General features: G+C 42.3%; 1 protein-coding gene across 16 annotated transcripts in view; it reads left to right on the top strand.

Annotated features, from left to right (window-relative positions):
* CYRIB (CYFIP related Rac1 interactor B) overlaps positions 1 to 25,714 on the top strand; it is a 223,457-nt gene that overhangs the window by 5,327 nt on the left and 192,416 nt on the right. The gene's annotated exons all lie outside the window — the stretch shown is intronic.

Genomic DNA, 25,714 nt, shown 5'->3' with positions numbered 1-25,714 from the left:
AGGCAATCACTGCAATCATACGATTCCTGTACTGTCAATGAGATTTCTGCTCCTCTCCGCAGGTATTTTGGCCCACTCCTCAAGAGCAAACTGCTCCAGTTGTCTCCTGTTTGAAGGTTGCCTTTTCCAGACGCCATGTTTCAGCTCTTTCCAAAGATGCTCAATAGGATTTAGGTCAGGGCTCATAGAAGGCCACTTAAGAATAGTCCAGTGTTTTCCTCTTAGACATTCTTGGGTGTTTTTAGCTGTGTGATTTGGGTCGTTATCTTGTTGCAAGACCCAGGACTGATACCACGCTTTCTGACACTGGGCAGCACATTTCTCTCTAGAATCCCTTGATAATCTTGAGATTTTATTGTACCCTGCACAGATCCTAGTCACCCTGTGCCAGATGCAGCAAAGCAGCCCCAGAACATAACAGAGCCTCCTCCATGTTTCACAGTAGGGACAGTGTTCTTTTCTCGATATGCTTCATTTTTCCATCTGTGAACATAGAGCTGATGTGCCTTGCCAAAAAGTTCCATTTATGTCTCATCTGTCCATAGGATATTTTCTCAGAAGCTTTGTGGCTTGTCAACATGTAGTTTGGCAAATTCCAGTCTGTTTTTTTTATGATTTTTTTTCAACAACGGTGTCCTCCTTTGTCGTCTCCCATGAAGTCCACTTTGGCTCATACAATGACGGATGGTGCGATCTGACACTGATGTTCCTTGAGCTTGAAGTTCACATTGAATCTGTTTAGATGGTTTTCTGGGCTCTTTTGTTACCATTCGTATTATCCGTCTCTTTGATTATTCATCAATGTTCCTCCTGCGGCCACGGCCAGGGAGGTCGGCTACAGTCCCATGGATCTTACATTTCTGAATAATATGTGCAGCTGTAGTCACAGGAACATCAAGCTGCTTGGAGATGGTCTTATAACTTTTAACTTTAACATGTTTGTCTATAATTTTCTTTCTAATCTGAGACAACTCTTTCCTTCGCTTCCTCTGGTCCATGCTGAGTGTGATACTCACCATGTCACCACACAGCACAGTGAGTATCTGTAGCCCTATATACCGGCCACTCACTGATTCCAGGACCGTAGACACCTGTGATGGTAGTTAGTGGACACACCGGGATTTATCATGTCCCTTTTGTCACATTATTTTCAGGGGTCCCATCATTTCTGTCCAGGCCGATTTCAGGAGTTTTATTTATTTTTTTTATTTTGTGGAAGCATGGTTGAAAAGCAATGTCTGACTTTTATTTGTTCATTTTCATAGATTTTTAATTTATTATGACTTTTGTCAGATTCAAGATATTTCTGTGACCATTGTGGGTTTTTCTGTCATTAAACGAGGGGGACCAACAATTTTGACCACTTGTGTACATACACACATAATAGATAAACGCAGCTGGATGAATACATGCAGACACATAAATGCATTCATATACATACAGTTAAACATACACATTAATATTCACAGATACATGCACACACAACTACACATACACACCAACATACAGTGGCATGTAAAAGTTTGTGCACCCCTGGTTAAAATTACTGTTATTGTGAACAGTTAAGCAAGATGAAGATGAAATGATCTAAAAAAGGCCTAAAGTAAAAGATGACACATTTCCTTTGTATTTTAGGCAAAAAAAAATATTTATTTAGTCAGTTTTTACAAAAAGAAAACTGGGTCGATGCAAAAGTTTGGGCACCCTAGGAGATTTGTGTGCTCAATTACCTTTGACCAAGGTTTCAGACCTTAATTATCTTGTTAGGGTTATGGCTTGTCCACTATCATCATTAGGAAAGGTCAGGTGATGCAAATTTCCCAGCTTTATAAAAACCCAGCCTCCTCTAACCTTGCGCCAAAAAAAAACAGCAGCCATTGGTTCTTCTAAGCAGCAGCCTAGCACTCTGAAAATGAAAATGGTGGAGGCCACAAAGCAGGAGAAGCTATAAGAATATAGCAAAGCGTTTTCAAGTTGTCCTTTCCTCAGTTCAAAATGTAATTAAGCAATGGTGGTTAACCAGGAACAGTGGAGGTTAAGATAAGGCCTGGAAGACCAAGCTAAGTATCAGTGAGAGCTCATCATAGTATTGCTAGAGAAAAAAAATCAGAACCCCTGTTTGATTGCAAAAGACCTTCAGAAAGATTTATTAGACTCTGGAGTTGTGGTACATTGTTCTACTGTTCAGCGACACCTGCACCAATATGGCCTTCATGGAACAGTCATCAGAAGAAAACCTCTCCTGTGTTCTCACCATAAAATTCTGCGTCACAAGTATGAAAAACTTCTAAGCAAGCCTGATGCATTTTGAAAACAAGTCCTGTGGACCGATGGAGGTTAAAATAGAGCTCTTTGGCCACAATGATTGGAGAAAAAAGGGCGCAGAATTTGAGGAAAAGAACATCTCTCCGACCATTAAGCATGGGGGTGAATGAATCATGCCTTGGGATTGTGTTGCAGCCAATGGCACAGGGAACATTTCATGGGTACAGGGAAGAATGGATTCAATTACATTTAAACAAATTCTTGATGTAAACATAACACCATCTGTAAGAAAAGCTGACGTTAAAAAGAGAATGGCTTCTACAAATGGATAATGATCCTAAACACACGTCAAAATCCACAATAGACGACCACAAATGGCGCAAGCTGAAGGTTTTACAATGGCCCTCACAGTCCCCTGATCTGAACATCATTGAAAATTTGTTGCTAGACATCAAAATAGCAGAGGATGCAAGATGACCCAGGAATCTCACAGAACTGGAATCAAACTTTTGCATCAGCCCATTTTTCTTTTTGTAATTCTTAAAATGTAAAAGATGGAGAAAAAAAATAAATAAATATATATATATATATATATATATATATTTGCCTAAAATACATAGGAAATGTGTCATCTGCAATGTTAGGCCTTTTAGAGATCATTACATCTTCAACTTGAATAACTGTTCATAATGGGAGTAATTTTCAGCAGGGGTGCCCAAACTTTTACCTGCCACTGTACACTCCCGACAGCTAGATCCTGGCTCAGAAGCTGATAATTGTGGCCCAAACAATTAGTATTTTCTGTGATGTTCTTTGTGTTTCGCTCCTTCTCTTCACCCCTCTGGTGTCTGGTTCTTGTTTCCTCTCGCTCTGTTCACGACCACTGGAACTGTAAAATAAGAGGATTTGGGGAGGTACCTCTGATACGTGCGGCGGGGGAACATGTGTGTATGGTATGTGTCAGCTGATGGATACAATGTAACAGTATCACACCGTGATATCCCATGTCTGTAGCCTGTGATACATTGTTGCAATTATTGATTTCATTTCTTTGTTACATTATTGCTTTTCTTTTCGTGACCTCTGATATATTTGTATCAGATCACATTAAATCACAACTTTCCTCAGCGATGGCCCAATTTTTTTCAGCACTAGCAAATTGAAATGGTGGCTTTTTTTGTTGGCCTCTGATGGGTTTGTATAGGGCCACACATGATATCTCGTTGACCTCTGTGACATTGAACATGCTGATTGTTTCCTGTTTGGTTTCGGCACCGTAGCTGGAATTGGCAAATACCGTAATAATCACTGAATTGTCCTTTGTCGTTTATCATCACTTGCTAAGTGTCTTAATTATTAACTGTTTAGACGCTGGTTTGCTAATCATCCTCCAGTACTGTAGTAAGGTGTCCTTTGCCTATATTGTGTTGCGTCCATTGTATGTTCTGCAGGAGCCAGGGATAAGTTATATAATGGATGTGTGATATGTGTGCAGGAATTACCATTCCTACTGATTTTTCATGCTAGCTAATGCAGGGCAATCCAAGCAAAATTTAGTAATTGGCTGATAGAAATAACCCTTTAATGCCTATCCCCATATAGTGTGTACTAATTACTGATATATTTATTGGTTGGAAGCGATCACATGATCTCTAGATAATGGGTTGCCTGTAGACACTGTTTTTTTGGAATGACTGCGCGATGTATCATTCTGACAGGGCTTCACAATCTGGACATCAGCTTGCTTACATAGATCTCCAGTGATCCCTTGCTTGCAGGACGTAAGCGGCAGGGATCCAAAACTGACCAAAGAAACACCCCGCCCCCTTACCTGGTGAGGTCACTGCTGGGCTTCCCAAATTTTGGATCCATACCCATGGTATTTTCAGACTGTCCTGTCCCATCGAAAAACAGTAGGAGTCACTCTTTAAAAATCCATTTTCTTCTGCTCTCAGTGATCCATTGCTTGAGAAACCTAAGCGGAAAGGAACCAAAACTGACCAGACAAACATCCTCCCCATTTCTTGGTGAGGTCACTGCTAAGTTTCCCAGATTTTGGATCCATACCCATGGTATTTTCAGACTATTATATCCCTTCGAACAACATGAGGAGTCACCCTTTAAAAATCCATTTTCTTCTGCTCTCAGTGATCCCTTGCTTGCGAAACCTAAGCGGAAAGGTTCCAACACTGACCAGAGAAACATCCCCCATTTTCTGGGTGAGGTCACTGCTGGGCTTCCCATTTAGGGTCCATTCCCATGGTATTTTCAGACTATCCAGTCCCTTTGAACAACAGGAGGAGTCACTCTTTAAAAATCCATTTTCTTCTGCAGAAATCCCAAACTGACCAGAGAAACATCATTCTTCTTTTCCTAGTCAGGTCCCTGCTGGAGTTCACAGATTTTGGATCCTAACCCATGGTATTTTCAAACTATCCTGTCCCTTCAAACAACAATTGGAGTCACTCTTTAGAAATACTGTTTTCTTTAAACATGGAGGAAAAGCGTCTTTGAGGAAATATTTGGAGCCTAAGGAGTAGTTTAAGGCTCCGAGCCACGGTGCTAAAACTTTACTTCGGTCTGTGTATGAGCTATCGTATATACAGTATATATTTCCTTAGCAAGAGGAAAAATACACTTATTATATTATTATGCATTTTTATAATATGCCATCACATGCAGTGCTATGGCTTTACGAAATCATGGGGCCTCTCATATTTTGGGGCCCACAAACACGTGCAACCTTTGCACTATATTATATATATATATATATATATCACAGTATATGGGATTTCTTCTAGAGGGTCAATGACGATGATCCCTCGCCTACTAGTCTCAGTTATCATACTAACTGCCCATGTTCTGTGGCCTAGGGCCTGGTTAAAAAAAAAACACATAAACCCCACGGCAGAATTCCACTTTTTTCACATTTCCATCCCACTTGGATTCTTTTTCTATCTTCCACTATATTACATGGTAAAGTAAATGGTGTCATTCAAAACTACAACTCGCTTCAGAAAAAAAAAAAGATCTCATGCGGAAGAATAAAAAGTTAAAAGGGTATTGCCATCTCCAAGATCCTATCCCAATATGTATTTGATATGATAATAATAATATTAGCCAATACCTCCAATGAGAAATGTAGTATAGTTCTTCTGATTAGCTATGTCGCTTAGCCTATGTGCAGGGAACGAAGTAGCTTAGGTATCCATAGTAACACTAACAGCCAACTAACTGTCACTGTATGAGTGGATACCTAAGCTACTGCAATTCCCTGCACATGGGCTAAGCGACGTAGCTAATCAGAAGAACTATACTACATTTCTAATTGGAGGTGTTTGCTAATGTAGAAAACGTCTGACCTCTGTAATTGCAAACAAAGGTTTCTGCACCAAATATTAAGTTCTATTTTTCTATTGTATCAAATACTTATTTCATGCAATAAAATGCAGCAGAGACGTCTTATGTAACAGAGATCTCATCACCTCCCGGCTCAGGGATGAACTAACATGTCGCCTCCATATTTCTCGTCTCTACACTACCTGTGTCATTTAAAGGGGTTTTCATGTTTGGAAAAAGTATCATATATCCGATTAGTTAACGCGGAGATATTACAGAGGGCGTCCTTGTCCTTGTCCTCGTGTCCTGCCCAGAGCGGAGACCGGCTGCAAAGTGTCTCTCTCTGGAGGACCCGGCTTGTCCTGCCTTATACTGACAACCCGCCAATGTGAATGGACACTGTGTAATGCTTCATATCTCCTGTGGTGGCGCTCTAGAGATCTTGGAACAATTTATATTTCCCCAAAAATTACAACTGATCTCTGTGTAATCTGCCTGATATCTCACCACAGCAAAATCAGAAGAGTCATAGGACTGCAGCACCGGAGGGGGGGGACAATGTGGCTGTTTAATGCGGGTTTCTAGCCTTCTAAAATTGACAGCTTATCCCTAAATGAAGCCATCAATATTACATTAGAGGGAATTCTTAGCACTCCGCTGATAGGCTGTGTGAGCACCGCTGCATGATCAGTGTTTACATCGCTTGCAGGCTGGTTTCACTTCTAAAGCATGCAGAACAGTGAGTGCAGCTCTGAAGTATAATACAGGAGGTAACTCAGGATCAGAAATGTAATGTATGTACACAGTGACTGCACCAGCAGAATAGTGAGTGCAGCTCTGGGGTATAATACAGGATGTAACTCAGGATCAGTAATGTAATGTATGTACACAGTGACTGCACCAGCAGAATAGTGAGTGCAGCTCTGGAGTATAATACAAGATATTACTCAGGATCAGTAATGTATGTACACAGTGACTGCACCAGCAGAATAGTGAGTGCAGCTCTGGGGTATATGTTGTGAATTCTGTGGCAGAGCTCCCTCTTGTGGTCACAAGTGGTACTTCGGCTGATTCTCTCTGTGATCTTCCGTTGGTGGAGAAAAGTGGTACTGCGGCTTCTGAGTTTCCTTCCTCAGGTGATGTGGTGAAGTCGTTAGGTGCTACCCTATTTAACTCCACCTGGTGCTTGGATCCTTGCTTCCAGTCAATGTTCTAGTATTGGACCTGTTTCCTCCTGGAGGATCGTTCCTGTGGCCTGCTGATCTGCATAGCTAAGTTCCTCTTGCTATTTGTTTGCTGTTTTTTCTATTCCAGCTTGTCAATTTGTTTTTTTCTGCTAGCTGGAAGCTCTGGGACGCAGAGGGTGTACCTCCGTGCCGTTAGTTCGGTACGGAGGGTCTTTTTGCCCCCTTTGCGTGGATTTTGTAGGGTTTTGTGTTGACCGCAAAGTTGCCTTTTCTATCCTCGCTCTGTTCAGGAAGTTGGGCCTCACTTTGCTAAATCTATTTCATCTCTACGTTTGTCTTTTCATCTTGACTCACAGTCATTATATGTGGGGGCTGCCTTTTCCTTTGGGGTATTTCTCTGAGGCAAGGTAGGCTTATTTTTCATCTTCAGGCTAGCTAGTTTCTCAGGCCGTGCCGAGTTGCATAGGTAGCGTTAGGCGCAATCCACGGCTGCCTCTAGTTGTGTTGGAGAGGATTAGGGATTGCGGTCAACAGAGTTCCCACGTCTCAGAGCTCGTTCTTATTTTTTGGGTTATTGCCAGGTCACTGTATGTGCACTGACCTCTATGTCCATTGTGGTACTGAATTACCAGCCATAACAGTACTGGAAGCCAAAAGTACTAATGATTCTCAATAGAGGGAAAAAAGAAGTTCTGAGACCATTTTTTTTCTTTGCACTGTGTTTTGTCTTTTTTTTTTCCCCTAGACATTTGGGTGGTTCAGGACACAGGTGTAGCAATGGACATTAAAGGTCTGTCATCATGTGTGGATCAGCTCACGGCAAGAGTACAAAGTATTCAAGACTTTGTGGTTCAGAATTCTATGTTAGAACCGAGAATTCCTATTCCTGATTTGTTTTTTGGAGATAGAACCAAATTTCTGAGTTTCAAAAATAATTGCAAACTATTTCTGGCTTTGAAACCTCGCTCCTCTGGTGACCCAGGTCAACAAGTTAGGATCGTTATTTCTTTTTTGCGTGGCGACCCTCAGGACTGGGCATTTTCTCTTGCGTCAGGAGATGCTGCATTATGTAATATTGATGCGTTTTTCCTGGCGCTCGGATTGCTGTACGATGAGCCTAATTCTGTGGATCAGGCAGAGAAGAATTTGCTGGCTCTGTGTCAGGGTCAGGATGAAATAGAGGTATACTGTCAGAAATTTAGAAAGTGGTCCGTACTCACTCAGTGGAATGAAGGTGCGCTCGCAGCTATTTTCAGAAAAGGTCTCTCTGAAGCCCTTAACCCCTTAGCGACCGCCGATACGCCTTTTAACGGCGGCCGCTAAGGGTACTTAAACCACAGCGCCGTTAATTAACGGCGCTGTGGAAAAAGTCCATAGCGCCCCCCAGAGGCCGATTTTCTCCGGGGTCTCGGCTGCCGGGGGTAGCCGAGACCCCAGAGAACATGATTTGGGGGTTTTTTAACCCACCCCGCATTTGCGATCGCCGGTAATTAACCGTTTACCGGCGATCGCAAAAAAAAAAAAAAAAGCGATCTCTTTTTAATTTCTCTGTCCTCCGATGTGATCGCACATCGGAGGACAGAGAAAAGGGGTCCCAGGTGGCCCCCCAATACTCACCTAGCTCCCCCGATGCTCCTCGTGTCTCCCGGTGGGCGCCGCCATCTTCAAAATGGCGGGTGCATGCGCAGTGCGCCCGCCGGCCGGCACCGGGAGAATCTTTGGGGTCTCGGCTGCCGGGGGTAGCCGAGACCCCAAAGAGCATGATCGGGGTCGGTATTACCGACCCCTGTTTTGCGATCGCCGGTAATTAACTGTTTACCGGCGACCGCAAAAAAAAAAAAAAAAAAAAAGGTAAAGTGTAATTCTCTGTCCTCTGATGTGATCGCACATCAGAGGACAGAGAAATAGGGGGATTCGGGGACCCTAGCATACTCACCTAGGTCCCTGGATCCTCTTGCTGCTCCTCCTGGCCGCCGGCAGAAGAACATGGCGGACGCATGCCCAGTGCGCCCGCCATCTGTCTCCATCTGCCGGCCGGCAGGAGAACAGCAGTTGGGGCTAAAATTAGGGTTAGGGTTAGGGGTAGGGTTAGGGGTAGGGTTAGGGGTAGGGTTAGGGTTAGGGGTAGGGGTAGGGGTAGGGTTAGGGGTAGGGTTAGGGGTAGGGGTAGGGTTAGGGGTAGGGTTAGGGATAGGGCTATGGTTAGGGGTAGGGCTAGGGTTGGGGCTAAATTTAGGGTTAGGGTTGGGGCTAAATTTAGGGTTAGGCTTCTTTCACACTTACGTCGGTACGGGGCCGTTGCAATGCGTCGGCCCGACATACCGACGCACGTTGTGAAAATTGTGCACAACGTGGGCAGCAGCTGTAGTTTTTCAACGCATCCGCTGCCCAATCTATGTCCTGGGGAGGAGGGGGCGGAGTTACGGCCACGCATGCGCGGTCAGAAATGGCGGATGCGACGTACAAAAAAAGTTTCATTGAACTTTTTTTGTGCCGACGCTCCGCCAAAACACAACTGATCCAGTGCACGACGGACGCGACGTGTGGCCATCCGTCACGATCCGTCGGCAATACAAGTCTATGGGCAAAAAACGCATCCTGCGGGCATATTTGCAGGATCCGTTTCTTGTCCAAAACGACGGATTGCGACGGAATGCCAAACGACGCAAGTGTGAAAGTAGCCTTAGGGCTAGGGTTAGGGTTGGGGCTAAAGTTAGGGCTAGGGTTGGGGCTAAAGTTAGGGTTAGAGCTGGGATTAGGGTTAGGGTTTGGATTAGGGTTGGTATTAGGGTTAGGGTTGGCATTAGGGTTACGCTTGGGATTAGGGTTAGGTTTAGGATTAGGGTTAAGGTTAGGGTTGTGATTAGGGGTGTATTGGGATTAGGGTTAGGTTTGAGGCTAGGGTTGAGATTAGGATTAGGGGTGTGTTGGATTTAGGGTTTTAATTAGGGTTATGGTTAGGGTTGACATTAGGGTTGTTTTGGGGTAAGGGTTGTGATTATGGTTAGGGTTAGTGATTAGGATTATGGATCAGGTTGGGATTAGGGTTAGGGGTGTGTTGGGGTTAGGGTTGGAGCTAGAATTGGGGGGTTTCCACTGTTTAGGTACATCAGGGGGTCTCCAAACACGACAGCCAATTTTGCGCTCAAAAAGTCAAATGGTGCTCCCTCCCTTCTGAGCTCTGCCGTGCGGCCAAACAGTGGGTTACCCCCACATATGGGGCATCAGCGTACTCGGGATAAATTGGACAACAACTTCTGGGGTCCAATTTCTCTTGTTACCCTTGTGAAAATAAAAACTTGGGGGCTACAAAATCTTTTTTGTGAAAAAAAAAATATTTTTTATTTTCACGACTCTGCATTCTAAACTTCTGTGAAGCACTTGGGCATTCAAAGTTCTCACCACACATCTATATAAGTTCCTTGGGGGGTCTAGTTTCCAAAATGGGGTCACTTGTGGGGGGTTACTACAGTTTAGGTATATCAGGGGCTCTGCAATCGCAACATAATGCCCACAGACCATTCTATCAAAGTCTGCATTCCAAAAAGGCGCTCCTTCCCTTCAGAGCTCTGCCGTGCGCCCAAACAGTGGTTTACCCCCACATATGGCGCATCAGCGTACTCGGGATAAATTGGACAACAACTATTGCAGTCCAATTTCTCCTGTTACCCTTGTGAAAATAAAAATTTGTGGGCAAAAAGATCATTTTTGTAGAAAAAATGCAATTTTTTTTTTCACGGCTCTACGTTATAAACTTCTGTGAAGCACATGGGGGTTCAAAGTGCTCGCCACACATCTAGATAAGTTCCTTAAGGGGTCTAGTTTCCAAAATGGGTCACTTGTGGGGGATTTCTACTGTTTAGGCACATCAGGGGCTCTCCAAACGTGACATGGCGTCCAATCTCAATTCCAGCCAATTCTACATTGAAAAAGTAAAACGGCACTCCTTCCCTTCCAAGCACTGCGGTGCGCCCTAACAGTAGTTTACCCCCACATATTGGGTATCAGCGTACTCAGGAGAAATTGCACAACAACTTTTGCGGTCTAATTTCTCCTGTTACCCATGTGAAAATAAAAATTTGTGGGCAAAAAGATCATTTTTGTAGAAAAAAATGCGATTTTTTTTTTTTCACGGCTCTACGTTATAAACTTCTGTGAAGCACATGGGGGTTCAAAGTGCTCGCCACACATCTAGATAAGTTCCTTATGGGGTCTAGTTTCCAAAATGGTGTCACTTGTGGGGGATTTCTACTGTTTAGGCACATCAGGGGCTCTCCAAACGCGACATGGCGTCCAATCTCAATTCCAGCCAATTCTACATTGAAAAAGTAAAACGGTGCTCCTTCACTTCCAAGCTCTGCGGTGCGCCCAAACAGTGGTTTACCCTCACATATGGGGTACCGACGTATTCAGGAGAAATCGCACAACAACTTTTGTGGTCTAATTTCTCCTGTTACCCTTGTGAAAATAAGAATTTGTGGGCGAAAAGATCATTTTTGTGTAAACAAAAGCGATTTTTTATTTTCACGGCTCTACGTTATAAACTTCTGTGAAGCACTTGGGGGTTCAAAGTAATCACCACACATCTAGATAAGTTCCTTAAGGGGTCTAGTTTCCAAAATGGTGTCACTTGTGGGGAGTTTCCACTGTTTAGGCACATCAGGGGCTCTCTAAACGTGACATGGCGTCCGATCTCAATTCCAGCCAATTCTGCATTGAAAAAGTCAAACGGCGCTCCTTCACTGCTAAGTTCTGCGGTGCGCCCTAACAGTGGTTTACCCCCACATATGGGGTATTGGCGTATTCAGGAGAAATTGCATAACAAAATTTATGGTTACATTTCTGTTTTTACACTTGTGAAAATAAAAAAAATGGTTCTGAAGATGTTTGCAAAAAAAAGTTAAATGTTCATTTTTTCCTTCCACATTGTTTCAGTTCCTGTGAAGCACGTAAAGGGTTAATAAACTTCTTGAATGTGGTTTTGAGAACCTTGAGGGGTGTAGTTTTTAGAATGGTGTCACACTTCATTATTTTCTATCATATAGACCCCTCAAAATGACTTCAAATGTGATGTGGTCCCTAAAAAAAAATGGTGTTGTAAAAATGAGAAATTGCTGGTCAACTTTTAACCCTTATAACTCCCTAACAAAAAAAAATTTTGTTTCCAAAATTGTGCTGATGTAAAGTAGACATGTGGGAAATGTTATTTATTAACTATTTTTCGTGACATATCTCTCTGATTTAAGGGCATAAAAATCTATCTATCTATCTATCTATCTATATTTCAGTTTTTTTCATAAATAATCGGAAGTAATATCGAAGAAATGTTACCACTAACATGAAGTACAATATGTCACGAAAAAAACATTCTCAGAATCAGCGGGATCCGTTGAAGCGTTCCAGAGTTATAACCTCATAAAGTGACAGTGGTCAGAATTGCAAAAATTGGCTTGGTCATTAAGTACCAAATTGGCTCTGTCACTAAGGGGTTAAGGATGTCATGGTGGGATTTCCTATGCCTGCTGGTCTGAATGAGTCTATGTCTTTGGCCATTCAGATCGGTCGACGCTTGCGCGAGCGTAAATCTGTGCACCATTTGGCGGTAGTACCTGAGCTTAAACCTGAGCCTATGCAGTGCGATAGGACTTTGACCAGAGTTGAACGGCAAGAACACAGACGTCTGAATGGGCTGTGTTTCTACTGTGGTGATTCCACTCATGCTATCTCTGATTGTCCTAAGCGCACTAAGCGGTTCGCTAGGTCTGCCACCATTGGTACGGTACAGTCAAAATTTCTTCTGTCCGTTACCTTGATCTGCTCTTTGTCATCGTATTCTGTCATGGCATTTGTGGACTCAGGCGCTGCTTTGAATTTGATGGACTTGGAGTATGCTAGGCGTTGTGGGTTTGTCTTGGAGCCCTTGCAGTGTCCTATTCCATTGAGAGGTATTGATGCTACGCCTTTGGCCAAGAATAAGCCTCAGTACTGGACCCAGCTGACCATGTGCATGGCTCCTGCACATCAGGAGGTTATTCGCTTTCTGGTGTTGCATAATCTGCATGATGTGGTCGTGTTGGGGTTGCCATGGCTACAAGTCCATAATCCAGTATTAGATTGGAAATCCATGTCTGTGTCCAGCTGGGGTTGTCAGGGGGTACATGGTGATGTCCCATTTCTGACTATTTCTTCATCCACCCCTTCCGAGGTTCCTGAGTTTTTGTCTGATTACCGGGATCTATTTGATGAGCCCAAGTCCGATACCCTACCTCCGCATAGGGATTGTGATTGTGCTATCGATTTGATTCCTGGTAGTAAATTCCCAAAAGGTCGACTGTTTAATTTATCTGTGCCTGAGCACGCCGCTATGCGGAGTTATGTGAAGGAGTCTTTGGAGAAGGGGCATATTCGCCCGTCATCGTCGCCATTGGGAGCAGGGTTCTTTTTTTGTAGCCAAGAAGGATGGTTCACTGAGACCTTGTATAGATTACCGCCTTCTGAATAAGATCACGGTTAAATTTCAGTACCCCTTGCCATTGTTTTCTGATTTGTTTGCTCGGATTAAGGGGGCTAGTTGGTTCACCAAGATAGATCTTCGTGGTGCGTATAATCTTGTGCGTATTAAGCGAGGCGATGAGTGGAAAACTGCATTTAATACGCCCGAGGGCCATTTTGAGTATCTAGTAATGCCATTCGGACTTGCCAATGCTCCATCAGTGTTTCAGTCCTTTATGCATGACATCTTCCGAGAGTACCTGGATAAATTCCTGATTGTGTACTTAGATGACATTTTGATCTTCTCGGATGATTGGGAGTCTCATGTGAAGCAGGTCAGAACGGTGTTTCAGGTCCTGCGTGCTAATTCTTTGTTTGTAAAGGGATCAAAGTGTCTCTTTGGTGTTCAGAAGGTTTCATTTTTGGGGTTCATTTTTTCCCCTTCTGCTATCGAGATGGACCCTGTTAAGGTCCAAGCCATCCATAATTGGACTCAGCCGACATCTCTGAAAAGTCTGCAAAAGTTCCTGGGCTTTGCTAATTTTTATCGTCGCTTCATCTGCAATTTTTCTAGTATTGCTAAACCATTGACCGATTTGACCAAGAAAGGTGCTGATGTGGTCAATTGGTCTTCTGCTGCTGTGGAAGCTTTTCAAGAGTAGAAGCGTCGTTTTTCTTCTGCCCCTGTGTTGTGTCAGCCAGATGTTTCGCTTCCGTTCCAGGTCGAGGTTGATGCTTCTGAGATTGGAGCGGGGGCTGTTTTGTCGCAGAGAAGTTCTGATTGCTCGGTGATGAAACCATGTGCCTTCTTTTCCAGGAAGTTTTCGCCTGCTGACCGAAATTATGATGTAGGCAATCGAGAGTTGCTGGCCATGAAGTGGGCATTCGAGGAATGGCGTCATTGGCTTGAAGGAGCTAAGCATCGCGTGGTGGTCTTGACTGATCATAAGAACTTGACTTATCTCGAGTCCGCCAAGCGGTTGAATCCTAGACAAGCTCGTTGGTCGTTGTTTTTTGCCCGTTTTGACTTTGTTATTTCATACCTCCGGGCTCTAAAAATGTGAAGGCGGATGCTCTGTCTAGGAGTTTTGTGCCCGACTCTCCGGGTGTATCTGAGCTGGCGGGTATCCTCAAAGAGGGAGTAATTGTGTCTGCCATCTCCCCTAATTTGCGGCGGGTGCTGCAGAAATTTCAGGCTAATAAACCTGATCGTTGCCCAGCGGAGAGACTGTTTGTCCCTGATAGGTGGACGAATAAAGTCATCTCTGAGGTTCATTGTTCGGTGTTGGCTGGTCATCCTGGAATCTTTGGTACCAGAGAGTTAGTGGCTAGATCCTTTTGGTGGCCATCTCTGTCGCGGGATGTGCGTACTTTTGTGCAGTCCTGTGGGATTTGTGCTCGGGCTAAGCCCTGCTGTTCTCGTGCCAGTGGGTTGCTTTTGCCCTTGCCGGTCCCGAAGAGGCCTTGGACACATATCTCTATGGATTTTATTTCAGATCTTCCCGTCTTTCAAAAGATGTCAGTCATTTGGGTGGTCTGTGATCGCTTCTCTAAGATGGTCCATTTGGTACCCTTGTCTAAATTACCTTCCTCTGATTTGGTGCCATTGTTCTTCCAGCATGTGGTTCGTTTACATGGCATTCCAGAGAATATCGTTTCTGACAGAGGTTCCCAGTTTGTTTCGAGGTTTTGGCGAGCCTTTTGTGGTAGGATGGGCATTGACTTGTCTTTTTCCTCGGCTTTCCATCCTCAGACTAATGGCCAGACCGAACGAACCAATCAGACCTTGGAGACATATCTGAGATGCTTTGTTTCTGCTGATCAGGATGACTGGGTGTCCTTTTTGCCTTTGGCTGAGTTCGCCCTTAATAATCGGGCCAGCTCGGCTACCTTGGTTTCACCGTTTTTCTGCAACTCTGGGTTCCATCCTCGTTTCTCTTCAGGGCAGGTTGAGTCTTCGGACTGTCCTGGTGTGGATACTGTGGTGGACAGGTTGCAGCAGATTTGGACTCATGTAGTGGACAATTTGACCTTGTCCCAGGAGAAGGCTCAACGTTTCGCTAATCGCAGACGCTGTGTGGGTCCCCGACTTCGGGTTGGGGACTTGGTTTGGTTATCTTCTCGTCATATTCCTATGAAGGTCTCCTCTCCTAAGTTTAAACCTCGTTTTATTGGTCCGTATAGGATTTCTGAGGTCCTTAATCCTGTGTCTTTTCGTCTGACCCTTCCAGATTCTTTTTCCATACATAACGTATTCCATAGGTCATTGTTGCGGAGATACGTGGCACCCTTGGTTCCATCTGTTGATCCTCCTGCCCCGGTTTTGGTGGAGGGGGAGTTGGAGTATATTGTGGAGAAGATTTTGGATTCTCGTGTTTCTAGACGGAAACTCCAGTATCTGGTTAAGTGGAAGGGCTATGCTCAGGAAGATAATTCCTGGGTCTTTGCCTCTGATGTCCATGCTCCCAATCTTGTTCGTGCCTTTCATATGGCTCATCCTGGTCGTCCTGGGAGCTCTGGTGAGGGTTCGGTGACCCCTCCTCAAGGGGGGGTACTGTTGTGAATTCTGTGGCAGAGCTCCCTCTTGTGGTCACAAGTGGTACTTCGGCTGATTCTCTCTGTGATCTTCCGTTGGTGGAGAAAAGTGGTACTGCGGCTTCTGAGTTTCCTTCCTCAGGTGATGTGGTGAAGTCGTTAGGTGCTACCCTATTTAACTCCACCTGGTGCTTGGATCCTTGCTTCCAGTCAATGTTCTAGTGTTGGACCTGTTTCCTCCTGGAGTGTTCCTGTGGCCTGCTGATCTGCATAGCTAAGTTCCTCTTGCTATTTGTTTGCTGTTTTTTCTATTCCAGCTTGTCAATTTGTTTTTTCTGCTAGCTGAAAGCTCTGGGACGCAGAGGGTGTACCTCCGTGCCGTTAGTTCGGTACGGAGGGTCTTTTTGCCCCCTTTGCGTGGATTTTGTAGGGTTTTGTGTTGACCGCAAAGTTGCCTTTTCTATCCTCGCTCTGTTCAGGAAGTTGGGCCTCACTTTGCTAAATCTATTTCATCTCTACGTTTGTCTTTTCATCTTGACTCACAGTCATTATATGTGGGGGCTGCCTTTTCCTTTGGGGTATTTCTCTGAGGCAAGGTAGGCTTATTTTTCATCTTCAGGCTAGCTAGTTTCTCAGGCCGTGCCGAGTTGCATAGGTAGCGTTAGGCGCAATCCACGGCTGCCTCTAGTTGTGTTGGAGAGGATTAGGGATTGCGGTCAACAGAGTTCCCACGTCTCAGAGCTCGTTCTTATTTTTTGGGTTATTGCCAGGTCACTGTATGTGCACTGACCTCTATGTCCATTGTGGTACTGAATTACCAGCCATAACAGGTATAATACAGGATGTAACTCAGGATCAGTAATGTAATGTATATACACAGTGACTGCACCAGCAGAATAGTGAGTACAGCTCTGGAGTATAATACAAGATGTAACTCAGGATCAGTAATGTAATGTATGCACACAGTGACTGCACCAGCAGAATAGTGAGTACAGCTCTGGAGTATAATACAGGATGTAACTCAGGATCAGTAATGTAATGCATGTACACAGTGACTGCACCAGCAGAATAGTGAGTGCAGCTCTGGGATATAATACAGGATGTAACTCAGGATCAGTAATGTAATGTATGCAGACAGTGACTGCACCAGCAGAATAGTGAGTACAGCTCTGGGGTATAATACAGGATGTAACTCAGGATCAGTAGGGTAGATTTTATGTTGCCCAATCCTATATAAACTGCACAATATGAAGTTATTAGTGAAATACAAATGCTTCTCACAGAATTAGAATATCATCAAATAGTTAATTTATTTCAGTTCTTCAATACAAAAAGTGAAACTCATATATTATAAAGAGTCATCACACACAGAGTGATCTATTTCACAAGTTTATTTCTGTTATTGTTGATGATTATGGCTTACAGCCAATACCCAAAAGTCATTATCTCAGTAAATTAGAATAATTAACACCTGCAAAGGCTTCCTAAGCATTTATAAACATCCCTTAGTCTGTTTCAATAGCTCCACATCATGGGGAAGACTGCTGACCTGACAGATGTCCAGAAGTCAGTCACTGACACACTCCACAATGAGGGGAATCCACAAAAGGTCATTGCGAAAGAAGTGGTTGATCAGAGTGCTGTATCCAAGAATATTAATGGAAAGTGGAGTGGAAGGAAAAAGTGTGGTAGAAAAAGGTGCACTAGCAACCGGGATAATCGCAGCCTTGAAAGGATTGTTAAGAAAAGACCATTCAAAAATTTGGGGGAGATTCACAAGGAGTGGACTGCTGCTGGAGTCATTGCTTCAAGAGCCTCCACACACAGACGTATCCAGGACATGGGCTACAAGTGTCACATTCCTTGTGTCCGGCCACTCATGACCAATAGGCAACGCCAGAAGCGTCTTACCTGGGCCAAGAAGGAAAAGAACTGGACTGTTGTCAGTGGTCCAAGGTGTTGTGTTCAGAGGAAAGTAAATTTTGCATTTCATTTGGAAATCAAGGTCCCAGAGTCTGGAGGAAGAGTGGAGAGGCCACAATCCAAGCTGCTGAAGGTCTAGTGTGAAGTCTCCACAATCAGTGATGGTTTGGGGAGCCATGTCATCTGCTGGTGTAGGTCCACTGTGTTTTATCAAGACCAAAGTCAGCGCAGCCATCTACCAGGACATTTTAGAGCACTTCATGCTTTCCTCTGCTGGCAAGCTTTTGGAGATGGAAATGTCATTCTCCAGCAGGACTTGGCCCCTGTCCACACTGACAAAAGTACCAATACCTGGTTTACAAACAAAGTATCACTGTGCTTGATTGGCAGCAAATTCGCCTGACCTTAACCCTATAGAGAATCTATGGGATATTGTCAGGAGGAAGATGAGAGACACCAGACCCAACAATGCAGACGAGCTGAAGGCTGCTATCAAAGCAACCTGGGCTTCTATAACCCCTCAGCAGTGCCACAGGCTGATCTCCTCCACACGCCGCATTGATGCAGTAATTGATGTAAAGGAGCCCGACCAAGTATTGAGCATTTACTGAACATACATTTCAGGAGGCCAACATTTCGGATATTAAAATCATTTTTCAAGCTGGTGTTATTCTAATTTACTGAGATAATGACTTTTGGGTTTTCATTGGCTGTAAGTCATAATCATCAACATTAGCAGAAATAAACACTTGAAATAGATCAGTCTGTGTGTGATGACTCTATATAATATATGAGTTTCACTTTTTATATTGAAGAACTGAAATAAATGAACTTTTTGATGATATTCTAATTTTGTGAGAAGCGCCTGTAGATGTGGGTAACGTTTTCACGTTGTTCTTACAGTAGTATAAGTCATGTTATTTGCCTGCAGGAGGTGAAGGGTTACTCCGGCGCTCTTCCTCATTAGCGAGGTGTGTGCTGATAGAGGAACTTCCTCGTACCTTGTGAGATGTGACACTACAGAGCCGCGCTGGAGGTGTCGGTGGTCTCTGGTGGGCAGGATGTGTGGGGTAAGGCTGCCCAGAATGACTGGTCAGGTCCTGCCTGTGTCGCCCGTGCAGCGCACACCAGACATTGCACACTGCTGGGTGTTGTAATATCTCCGGCAGGACACCATGATGTTATGTCAATGGGAGGTCATTGCACATGCTGGACATAGATTAGGAAATGTGCTGACGTTGGGACGGGGCGTGGAAGGTGCTAACCGAATATGTCCTAAGTGCTGGCCGAGCAATCTTCTCCGGAGAGGTGAACATTCGCTGATCATTGGGGGTTCAACCACAGAGACCCCAACCGATCGTAAGAAGGGGTTCTGAATGGCTTGTCGGAATAAGGTGGTCCCTGCGTGTGCACGCCACCTCTGTATTCATTGTCTTTGGGACTACTCAGAGTCGCTACAATATTTAATTTGTATCCCCCAAAAATATGTAAAAAGAGTTAAAAATGTAATAGAAGAAAGAAATAAACAATGCCGACCTCTTCTATCCCCACTTGATCTAGTTTGTTTACTCGCATTCACCTTGTGACCACTGCTGCCAATCACTGGCCGAAGGGATCAGGCGCCAGACTTTTGCATTGTTGCTCAGCGCTCCCCCCCCCACTGAAGACTCCGCCATCGTTTGTGCTCATATACTTCCCAAGATATGCGATAATCAGTTGTCATTGATAGTTCGGTTGCTGGTAGTTTCCAGTCTTGCCCCGGTCCGGCCTTCTTCCTGGTTTCCTGCTGAACTTGTGTACACAGGAGCCAAACTAAATAAGAAGGGCTCCAGTGTAAAATCAAGAAGAAGGGAATGTGGAGGAGGGTTTTTTAACTTCCCTGAGACTTCAATAGACAATGCAATAAGAATAAAGGAGCAAAGCTAATACTCTGAAAATAAAAAAAGAACCAAAGAAACAAGAAACAAGCCATGCATGCGGCAGAACCTGTTTTTGTAAGGACAATAATGTCCAATTTTTCCTCATCATGAATATTGCTTTTTAAGTTCTTGTTTTCGGGGGTCTCAGTTGCCACCCAAGCCCTGTCCATTTACTTACGAGATTTCAGCAAAGAGAGACGCTCTGCACGAGTCGCAGACTTGCAGTAAATGGGGGAAAACTACGGTACATTTCACTTGCTGATCCCAAATGTCACCACCACTTGATCATAGCCGGAATCACGGGACATTTTTTCTGCTATAGAATAGACTTACTCAGCTTGCTGCATAGACTTGGCTTACATCCCACATACTTAACTTGCAATTTTAGCAAAACATGTTTATTTCCAGTCCATTTGATGGAGGATAACTTGCTGATCGTTGGAGACACTGCAATGATTCCGAGAACGGCGCTATGCAGAGAATGGGGCGGACGAGCATATGTCACCCTTTACTCCATTCATTGTTTATGGAACTACTAATAGAAACCCAAGCACAATGCTCCCCTCTTTCTGGGAGTCACATTGATAATGAATGGAAAGGAAGGAGGCTGAGCATGTGCACATCCGCTCCATTCAGCAACACGTATGGCGCCTTAAAGGGAAGCGATCATCAGAAAATTACCTATTATTATTATTTTTATTACATTTATTTTTTTACAATTATTTGGCAATATCTGTTTTTTACATATCGCAATCTGTATTAATAATAAAAAAAAATTAAAATTTTCATATTGGCATCTACAGCTTTTTTAGACCCTAACTTCCTGTTTCAGGAAACAACACATGTACATAGCCACAATAGTTAGATCCCCGACACTATCTTTTGTATTGCAGTGTCTAATAAGCGCTTGCAAATGTCATTGTGAATGGAGGGGGACGAGGTGAGCTGTGCCGTTACCTATTGTGATTGGTGGATAATGTGTTACCTGCTGTCCATAGAGGTGTCATCAGTCATGATAATCCAGCCTTTTATCCAATCGAACCTGCTGAAAACTCTTTCTGAAGTATGGGTGTAATACAGCATTAGTGGGTAGGGTGAAAATTGGAAGATTAATCTTAATGCTTTTATTTATTTATTTTTTATAAAGATAGTGATATGGAAAAAAATCCCATTTTTTTTTTAATTTAACATATACAAATAACAAAAAGGCCATTTTCTGATGATAGCTTCCCTTAGAGATAAACACTACTGACATTTTTATGTTATTGTTATCTCTTGCTTGTGAATTACTTTATTTGAACATATTTCAATGTTTCAGACAAGATGGAAACTTCTTTGACAGCTTCTCTAAAATACGTGATATTTGACTGTTGTTGAGCCGAGAGAACAACACAAGAGGAAGTCACAACCAGTCACTTCCCCTTTTACATGTCTGTAAATGACAATTCTACCTGAAAGCTGCACATAAATGATTTATACAGCTGATCGGATATTTCTCGTGTCAGTATTCAATACAAGAGGTTACAAAAAGTCCTGGAATTAGGCCTCAACCCACTAGATAATTCCATCTAAATGACTTGGTAAAGATACGGCAAGTGTCTGATAGTTTTTAATGGTGAAGAAGGAGTTAATTCTGCTGAATCAATAGTTATTATACATAGCGGCAGTATTATACTAGTTATATTCTTGTACATAGGGGCAGTATTATAGTAGTTATATTCTTGTACATAGGAGCAGTATTATAGTAGTTATATTCTTGTACATAGGAGCAGTATTATAGTAGTTATATTCTTGTACATAGGAGCAGTATTATAGTAGTTATATTCTTGTACATAGGAGCAGTATTATAGTAGTTATATTCTTGTACATAGGAGCAGTATTATAGTAGTTATACTCTTGTACATAGGGGCAGTATTATAGCAGTTATATTCTTGTACATAGGAGCAGTATTATAGTAGTTATATTCTTGTACATAGAGGGCAGTATTATAGTAGTTATATTCTTGTACATAGGAGCAGTATTATAGCAGTTATATTCTTGTGCATAGGGGCAGTATTATAGTAGTTATATTCTTGTACATAGAGGGCAGTATTATAGTAGTTATATTCTTGTACATAGGAGCAGTATTATAGTAGTTATAGTCTTGTACATAGGAGCAGTATTATAGTAGTTATACTCTTGTACATAGGAGGCAGTATTATAGCAGTTATATTCTTGTTCATAGGGGGCAGTATTATAGTAGTTATATTCTTGTACATAGAGGGCAGTATTATAGAAGTTATATTCTTGTACATAGGGGCAGTATTATAGTAGTTATACTCTTGTACATAGGAGGCAGTATTATAGCAGTTATATTCTTGTGCATAGGGGGCAGTATTATAGTAGTTATATTCTTGTACATAGAGGGCAGTATTATAGTAGTTATATTCTTGTACATAGGAGCAGTATTATAGCAGTTATATTCTTGTGCATAGGGGCAGTATTATAGTAGTTATATTCTTGTACATAGAGGGCAGTATTATAGTAGTTATATTCTTGTACATAGGAGCAGTATTATAGTAGTTATATTCTTGTACATAGGAGCAGTATTATAGTAGTTATACTCTTGTACATAGGAGGCAGTATTATAGCAGTTATATTCTTGTTCATAGGGGGCAGTATTATAGTAGTTATATTCTTGTACATAGAGGGCAGTATTATAGAAGTTATATTCTTGTACATAGGGGCAGTATTATAGTAGTTATATTCTTGTACATAGGAGCAGTATTATAGTAGTTATACTCTTGTACATAGGAGGCAGTATTATAGCAGTTATATTCTTGTGCATAGGGGGCAGTATTATAGTAGTTATATTCTTGTACATAGAGGGCAGTATTATAGTAGTTATATTCTTGTACATAGGAGCAGTATTATAGAAGTTATATTCTTGTACATAGGGGCAGTATTATAGTAGTTATATTCTTGTACATAGGGGCAGTATTATAGTAGTTATACTCTTGTACATAGGAGGCAGTATTATAGCAGTTATATTCTTGTGCATAGGGGGCAGTATTATAGTAGTTATATTCTTGTACATAGAGGGCAGTATTATAGTAGTTATATTCTTGTACATAGGAGCAGTATTATAGTAGTTATATTCTTGTACATAGGAGGCAATATTATAGTAGTTATATTCTTGTACATAGGAGCAGTATTATAGTAGTTATATTCTTGTACATAGGGGCAGTATTATAGTAGTTATATTCTTGTACATAGGAGCAGTATTATAGTAGTTCTATTCTTGTACATAGGGGCAGTATTATAGTAGTTATATTCTTGTACATAGAGGGCAGTATTATAGAAGTTATATTCTTGTACATTGGGGCAGTATTTAGTAGTTATATTCTTGTACATAGGAGCAGTATTATAGTAGTTATACTCTTGTACATAGGAGGCAGTATTATAGCAGTTATATTCTTGTGCATAGGGGGCAGTATTATAGTAGTTATATTCTTGTACATAGAGGGCAGTATTATAGTAGTTATATTCTTGTACATAGGAGCAGTATTATAGAAGTTATATTCTTGTACATAGGGGCAGTATTATAGTACTTATATTCTTGTACATAGGGGCAGTATTATAGTAGTTATACTCTTGTACATAGGAGGCAGTATTATAGCAGTTATATTCTTGTGCATAGGGGGCAGTATTATAGTAGTTATATTCTTGTACATAGAGGGCAGTATTATAGTAGTTATATTCTTGTACATAGGAGCAGTATTATAGTAGTTATATTCTTGTACATAGGAGGCAATATTATAGTAGTTATATTCTTGTACATAGGAGCAGTATTATAGTAGTTATATTCTTGTACATAGGGGCAGTATTATAGTAGTTATATTCTTGTACATAGGAGCAGTATTATAGAAGTTATATTGTTGTACATAGGGGCAGTATTATAGTAGTTATATTCTTGTACATAGGGGCAGTATTATAGTAGTTATACTCTTGTACATAGGAGGCAGTATTATAGCAGTTATATTCTTGTGCATAGGGGGCAGTATTATAGTAGTTATATTCTTGTACATAGAGGGCAGTATTATAGTAGTTATATTCTTGTACATACAGTGGGGCAAAAAAGTATTTAGTCAGTCAGCAATAGTGCAAGTTCCACCACTTAAAAAGATGAGAGGCGTCTGTAATTTACATCATAGGTAGACCTCAACTATGGGAGACAAACTGAGAAAAAAAAATCCAGAAAATCACATTGTCTGTTTTTTTTATCATTTTATTTGCATATTATGGTGGAAAATAAGTATTTGGTCAGAAACAAAATTTCATCTCAATACTTTGTAATATATCCTTTGTTGGCAATGACAGAGGTCAAACGTTTTCTGTAAGTCTTCACAAGGTTGCCACACACTGTTGTTGGTATGTTGGCCCATTCCTCCATGCAGATCTCCTCTAGAGCAGTGATGTTTTTGGCTTTTCGCTTGGCAACACGGACTTTCAACTCCCTCCAAAGGTTTTCTATAGGGTTGAGATCTGGAGACTGGCTAGGCCACTCCAGGACCTTGAAATGCTTCTTACGAAGCCACTCCTTCGTTGCCCTGGCGGTGTGCTTTGGATCATTGTCATGTTGAAAGACCCAACCACGTTTCATCTTCAATGCCCTTGCTGATGGAAGGAGGTTTGCACTCAAAATCTCACGATACATGGCCCCATTCATTCTTTCATGTACCCGGATCTGTCGTCCTGGCCCCTTTGCAGAGAAACAGCCCCAAAGCATGATGTTTCCACCACCATGCTTTACAGTAGGTATGGTGTTTGATGGATGCAACTCAGTATTCTTTTTCCTCCAAACACGACAAGTTGTGTTTCTACCAAACAGTTCCAGTTTGGTTTCATCAGACCATAGGACATTCTCCCAAAACTCCTCTGGATCATCCAAATGCTCTCTCGCAAACTTCAGACGGGCCCGGACATGTACTGGCTTAAGCAGTGGGACACGTCTGGCACTGCAGGATCTGAGTTCATGGTGGCGTAGTGTGTTACTTATGGTAGGCCTTGTTACATTGGTCCCAGCTCTCTGCAGTTCATTCACTAGGTCCCCCCGCGTGGTTCTGGGATTTTTGCTCACCGTTCTTGTGATCATTCTGACCCCACGGGGTGGGATTTTGCGTGGAGCCCCAGATCGAGGGAGATTATCAGTGGTCTTGTATGTCTTCCATTTTCTAATTATTGCTCCCACTGTTGATTTCTTCACTCCAAGCTGGTTGGCTATTGCAGATTCAGTCTTCCCAGCCTGGTGCAGGGCTACAATTTTGTTTCTGGTGTCCTTTGACAACTCTTTGGTCTTCACCATAGTGGAGTTTGGAGTCAGACTGTTTGAGGGTGTGCACAGGTGTCTTTTTATACTGAAAACAAGTTTAAACAGGTGCCATTACTACAGGTAATGAGTGGAGGAAAGAGGAGACTCTTAAAGAAGAAGTTACAGGTCTGTGAGAGCCAGAAATCTTGATTGTTTGTTTCTGACCAAATACTTATTTTCCACCATAATATGCAAATAAAATGATAAAAAAACAGACAATGTGATTTTCTGGATTTTTTTTTCTCAGTTTGTCTCCCATAGTTGAGGTCTACCTATGATGTAAATTACAGACGCCCCTCATCTTTTTAAGTGGTGGAACTTGCACTATTGCTGACTGACTAAATACTTTTTTGCCCCACTGTAGGAGCAATATTATAGTAGTTATATTCTTGTACATAGGAGCAGTATTATAGTAGTTATATTCTTGTACATAGGGGCAGTATTATAGTAGTTATATTCTTGTACATAGGGGCAGTATTATAGTAGTTATATTCTTGTACATAGGGGCAGTATTATAGTAGTTATATTCTTGTACATAGGAGCAGTATTATAGTAGTTATATTCTTGTACATAGGGGCAATATTATAGTAGTTATATTCTTGTACATAGGGGCAGTATTATAGTAGTTATATTCTTGTATATAGGAGCAGTATTATAGAAGTTATATTCTTGTACATAGGGGCAGTATTATACTAGTTATATTC

The sequence above is a fragment of the Ranitomeya imitator genome, chromosome 6, assembly GCF_032444005.1.
Source record: "Ranitomeya imitator isolate aRanImi1 chromosome 6, aRanImi1.pri, whole genome shotgun sequence".
NCBI classification, from domain to species: Eukaryota; Metazoa; Chordata; class Amphibia; order Anura; family Dendrobatidae; genus Ranitomeya; species Ranitomeya imitator.
This window is presented reverse-complemented; position numbering and strand designations above follow the sequence as displayed.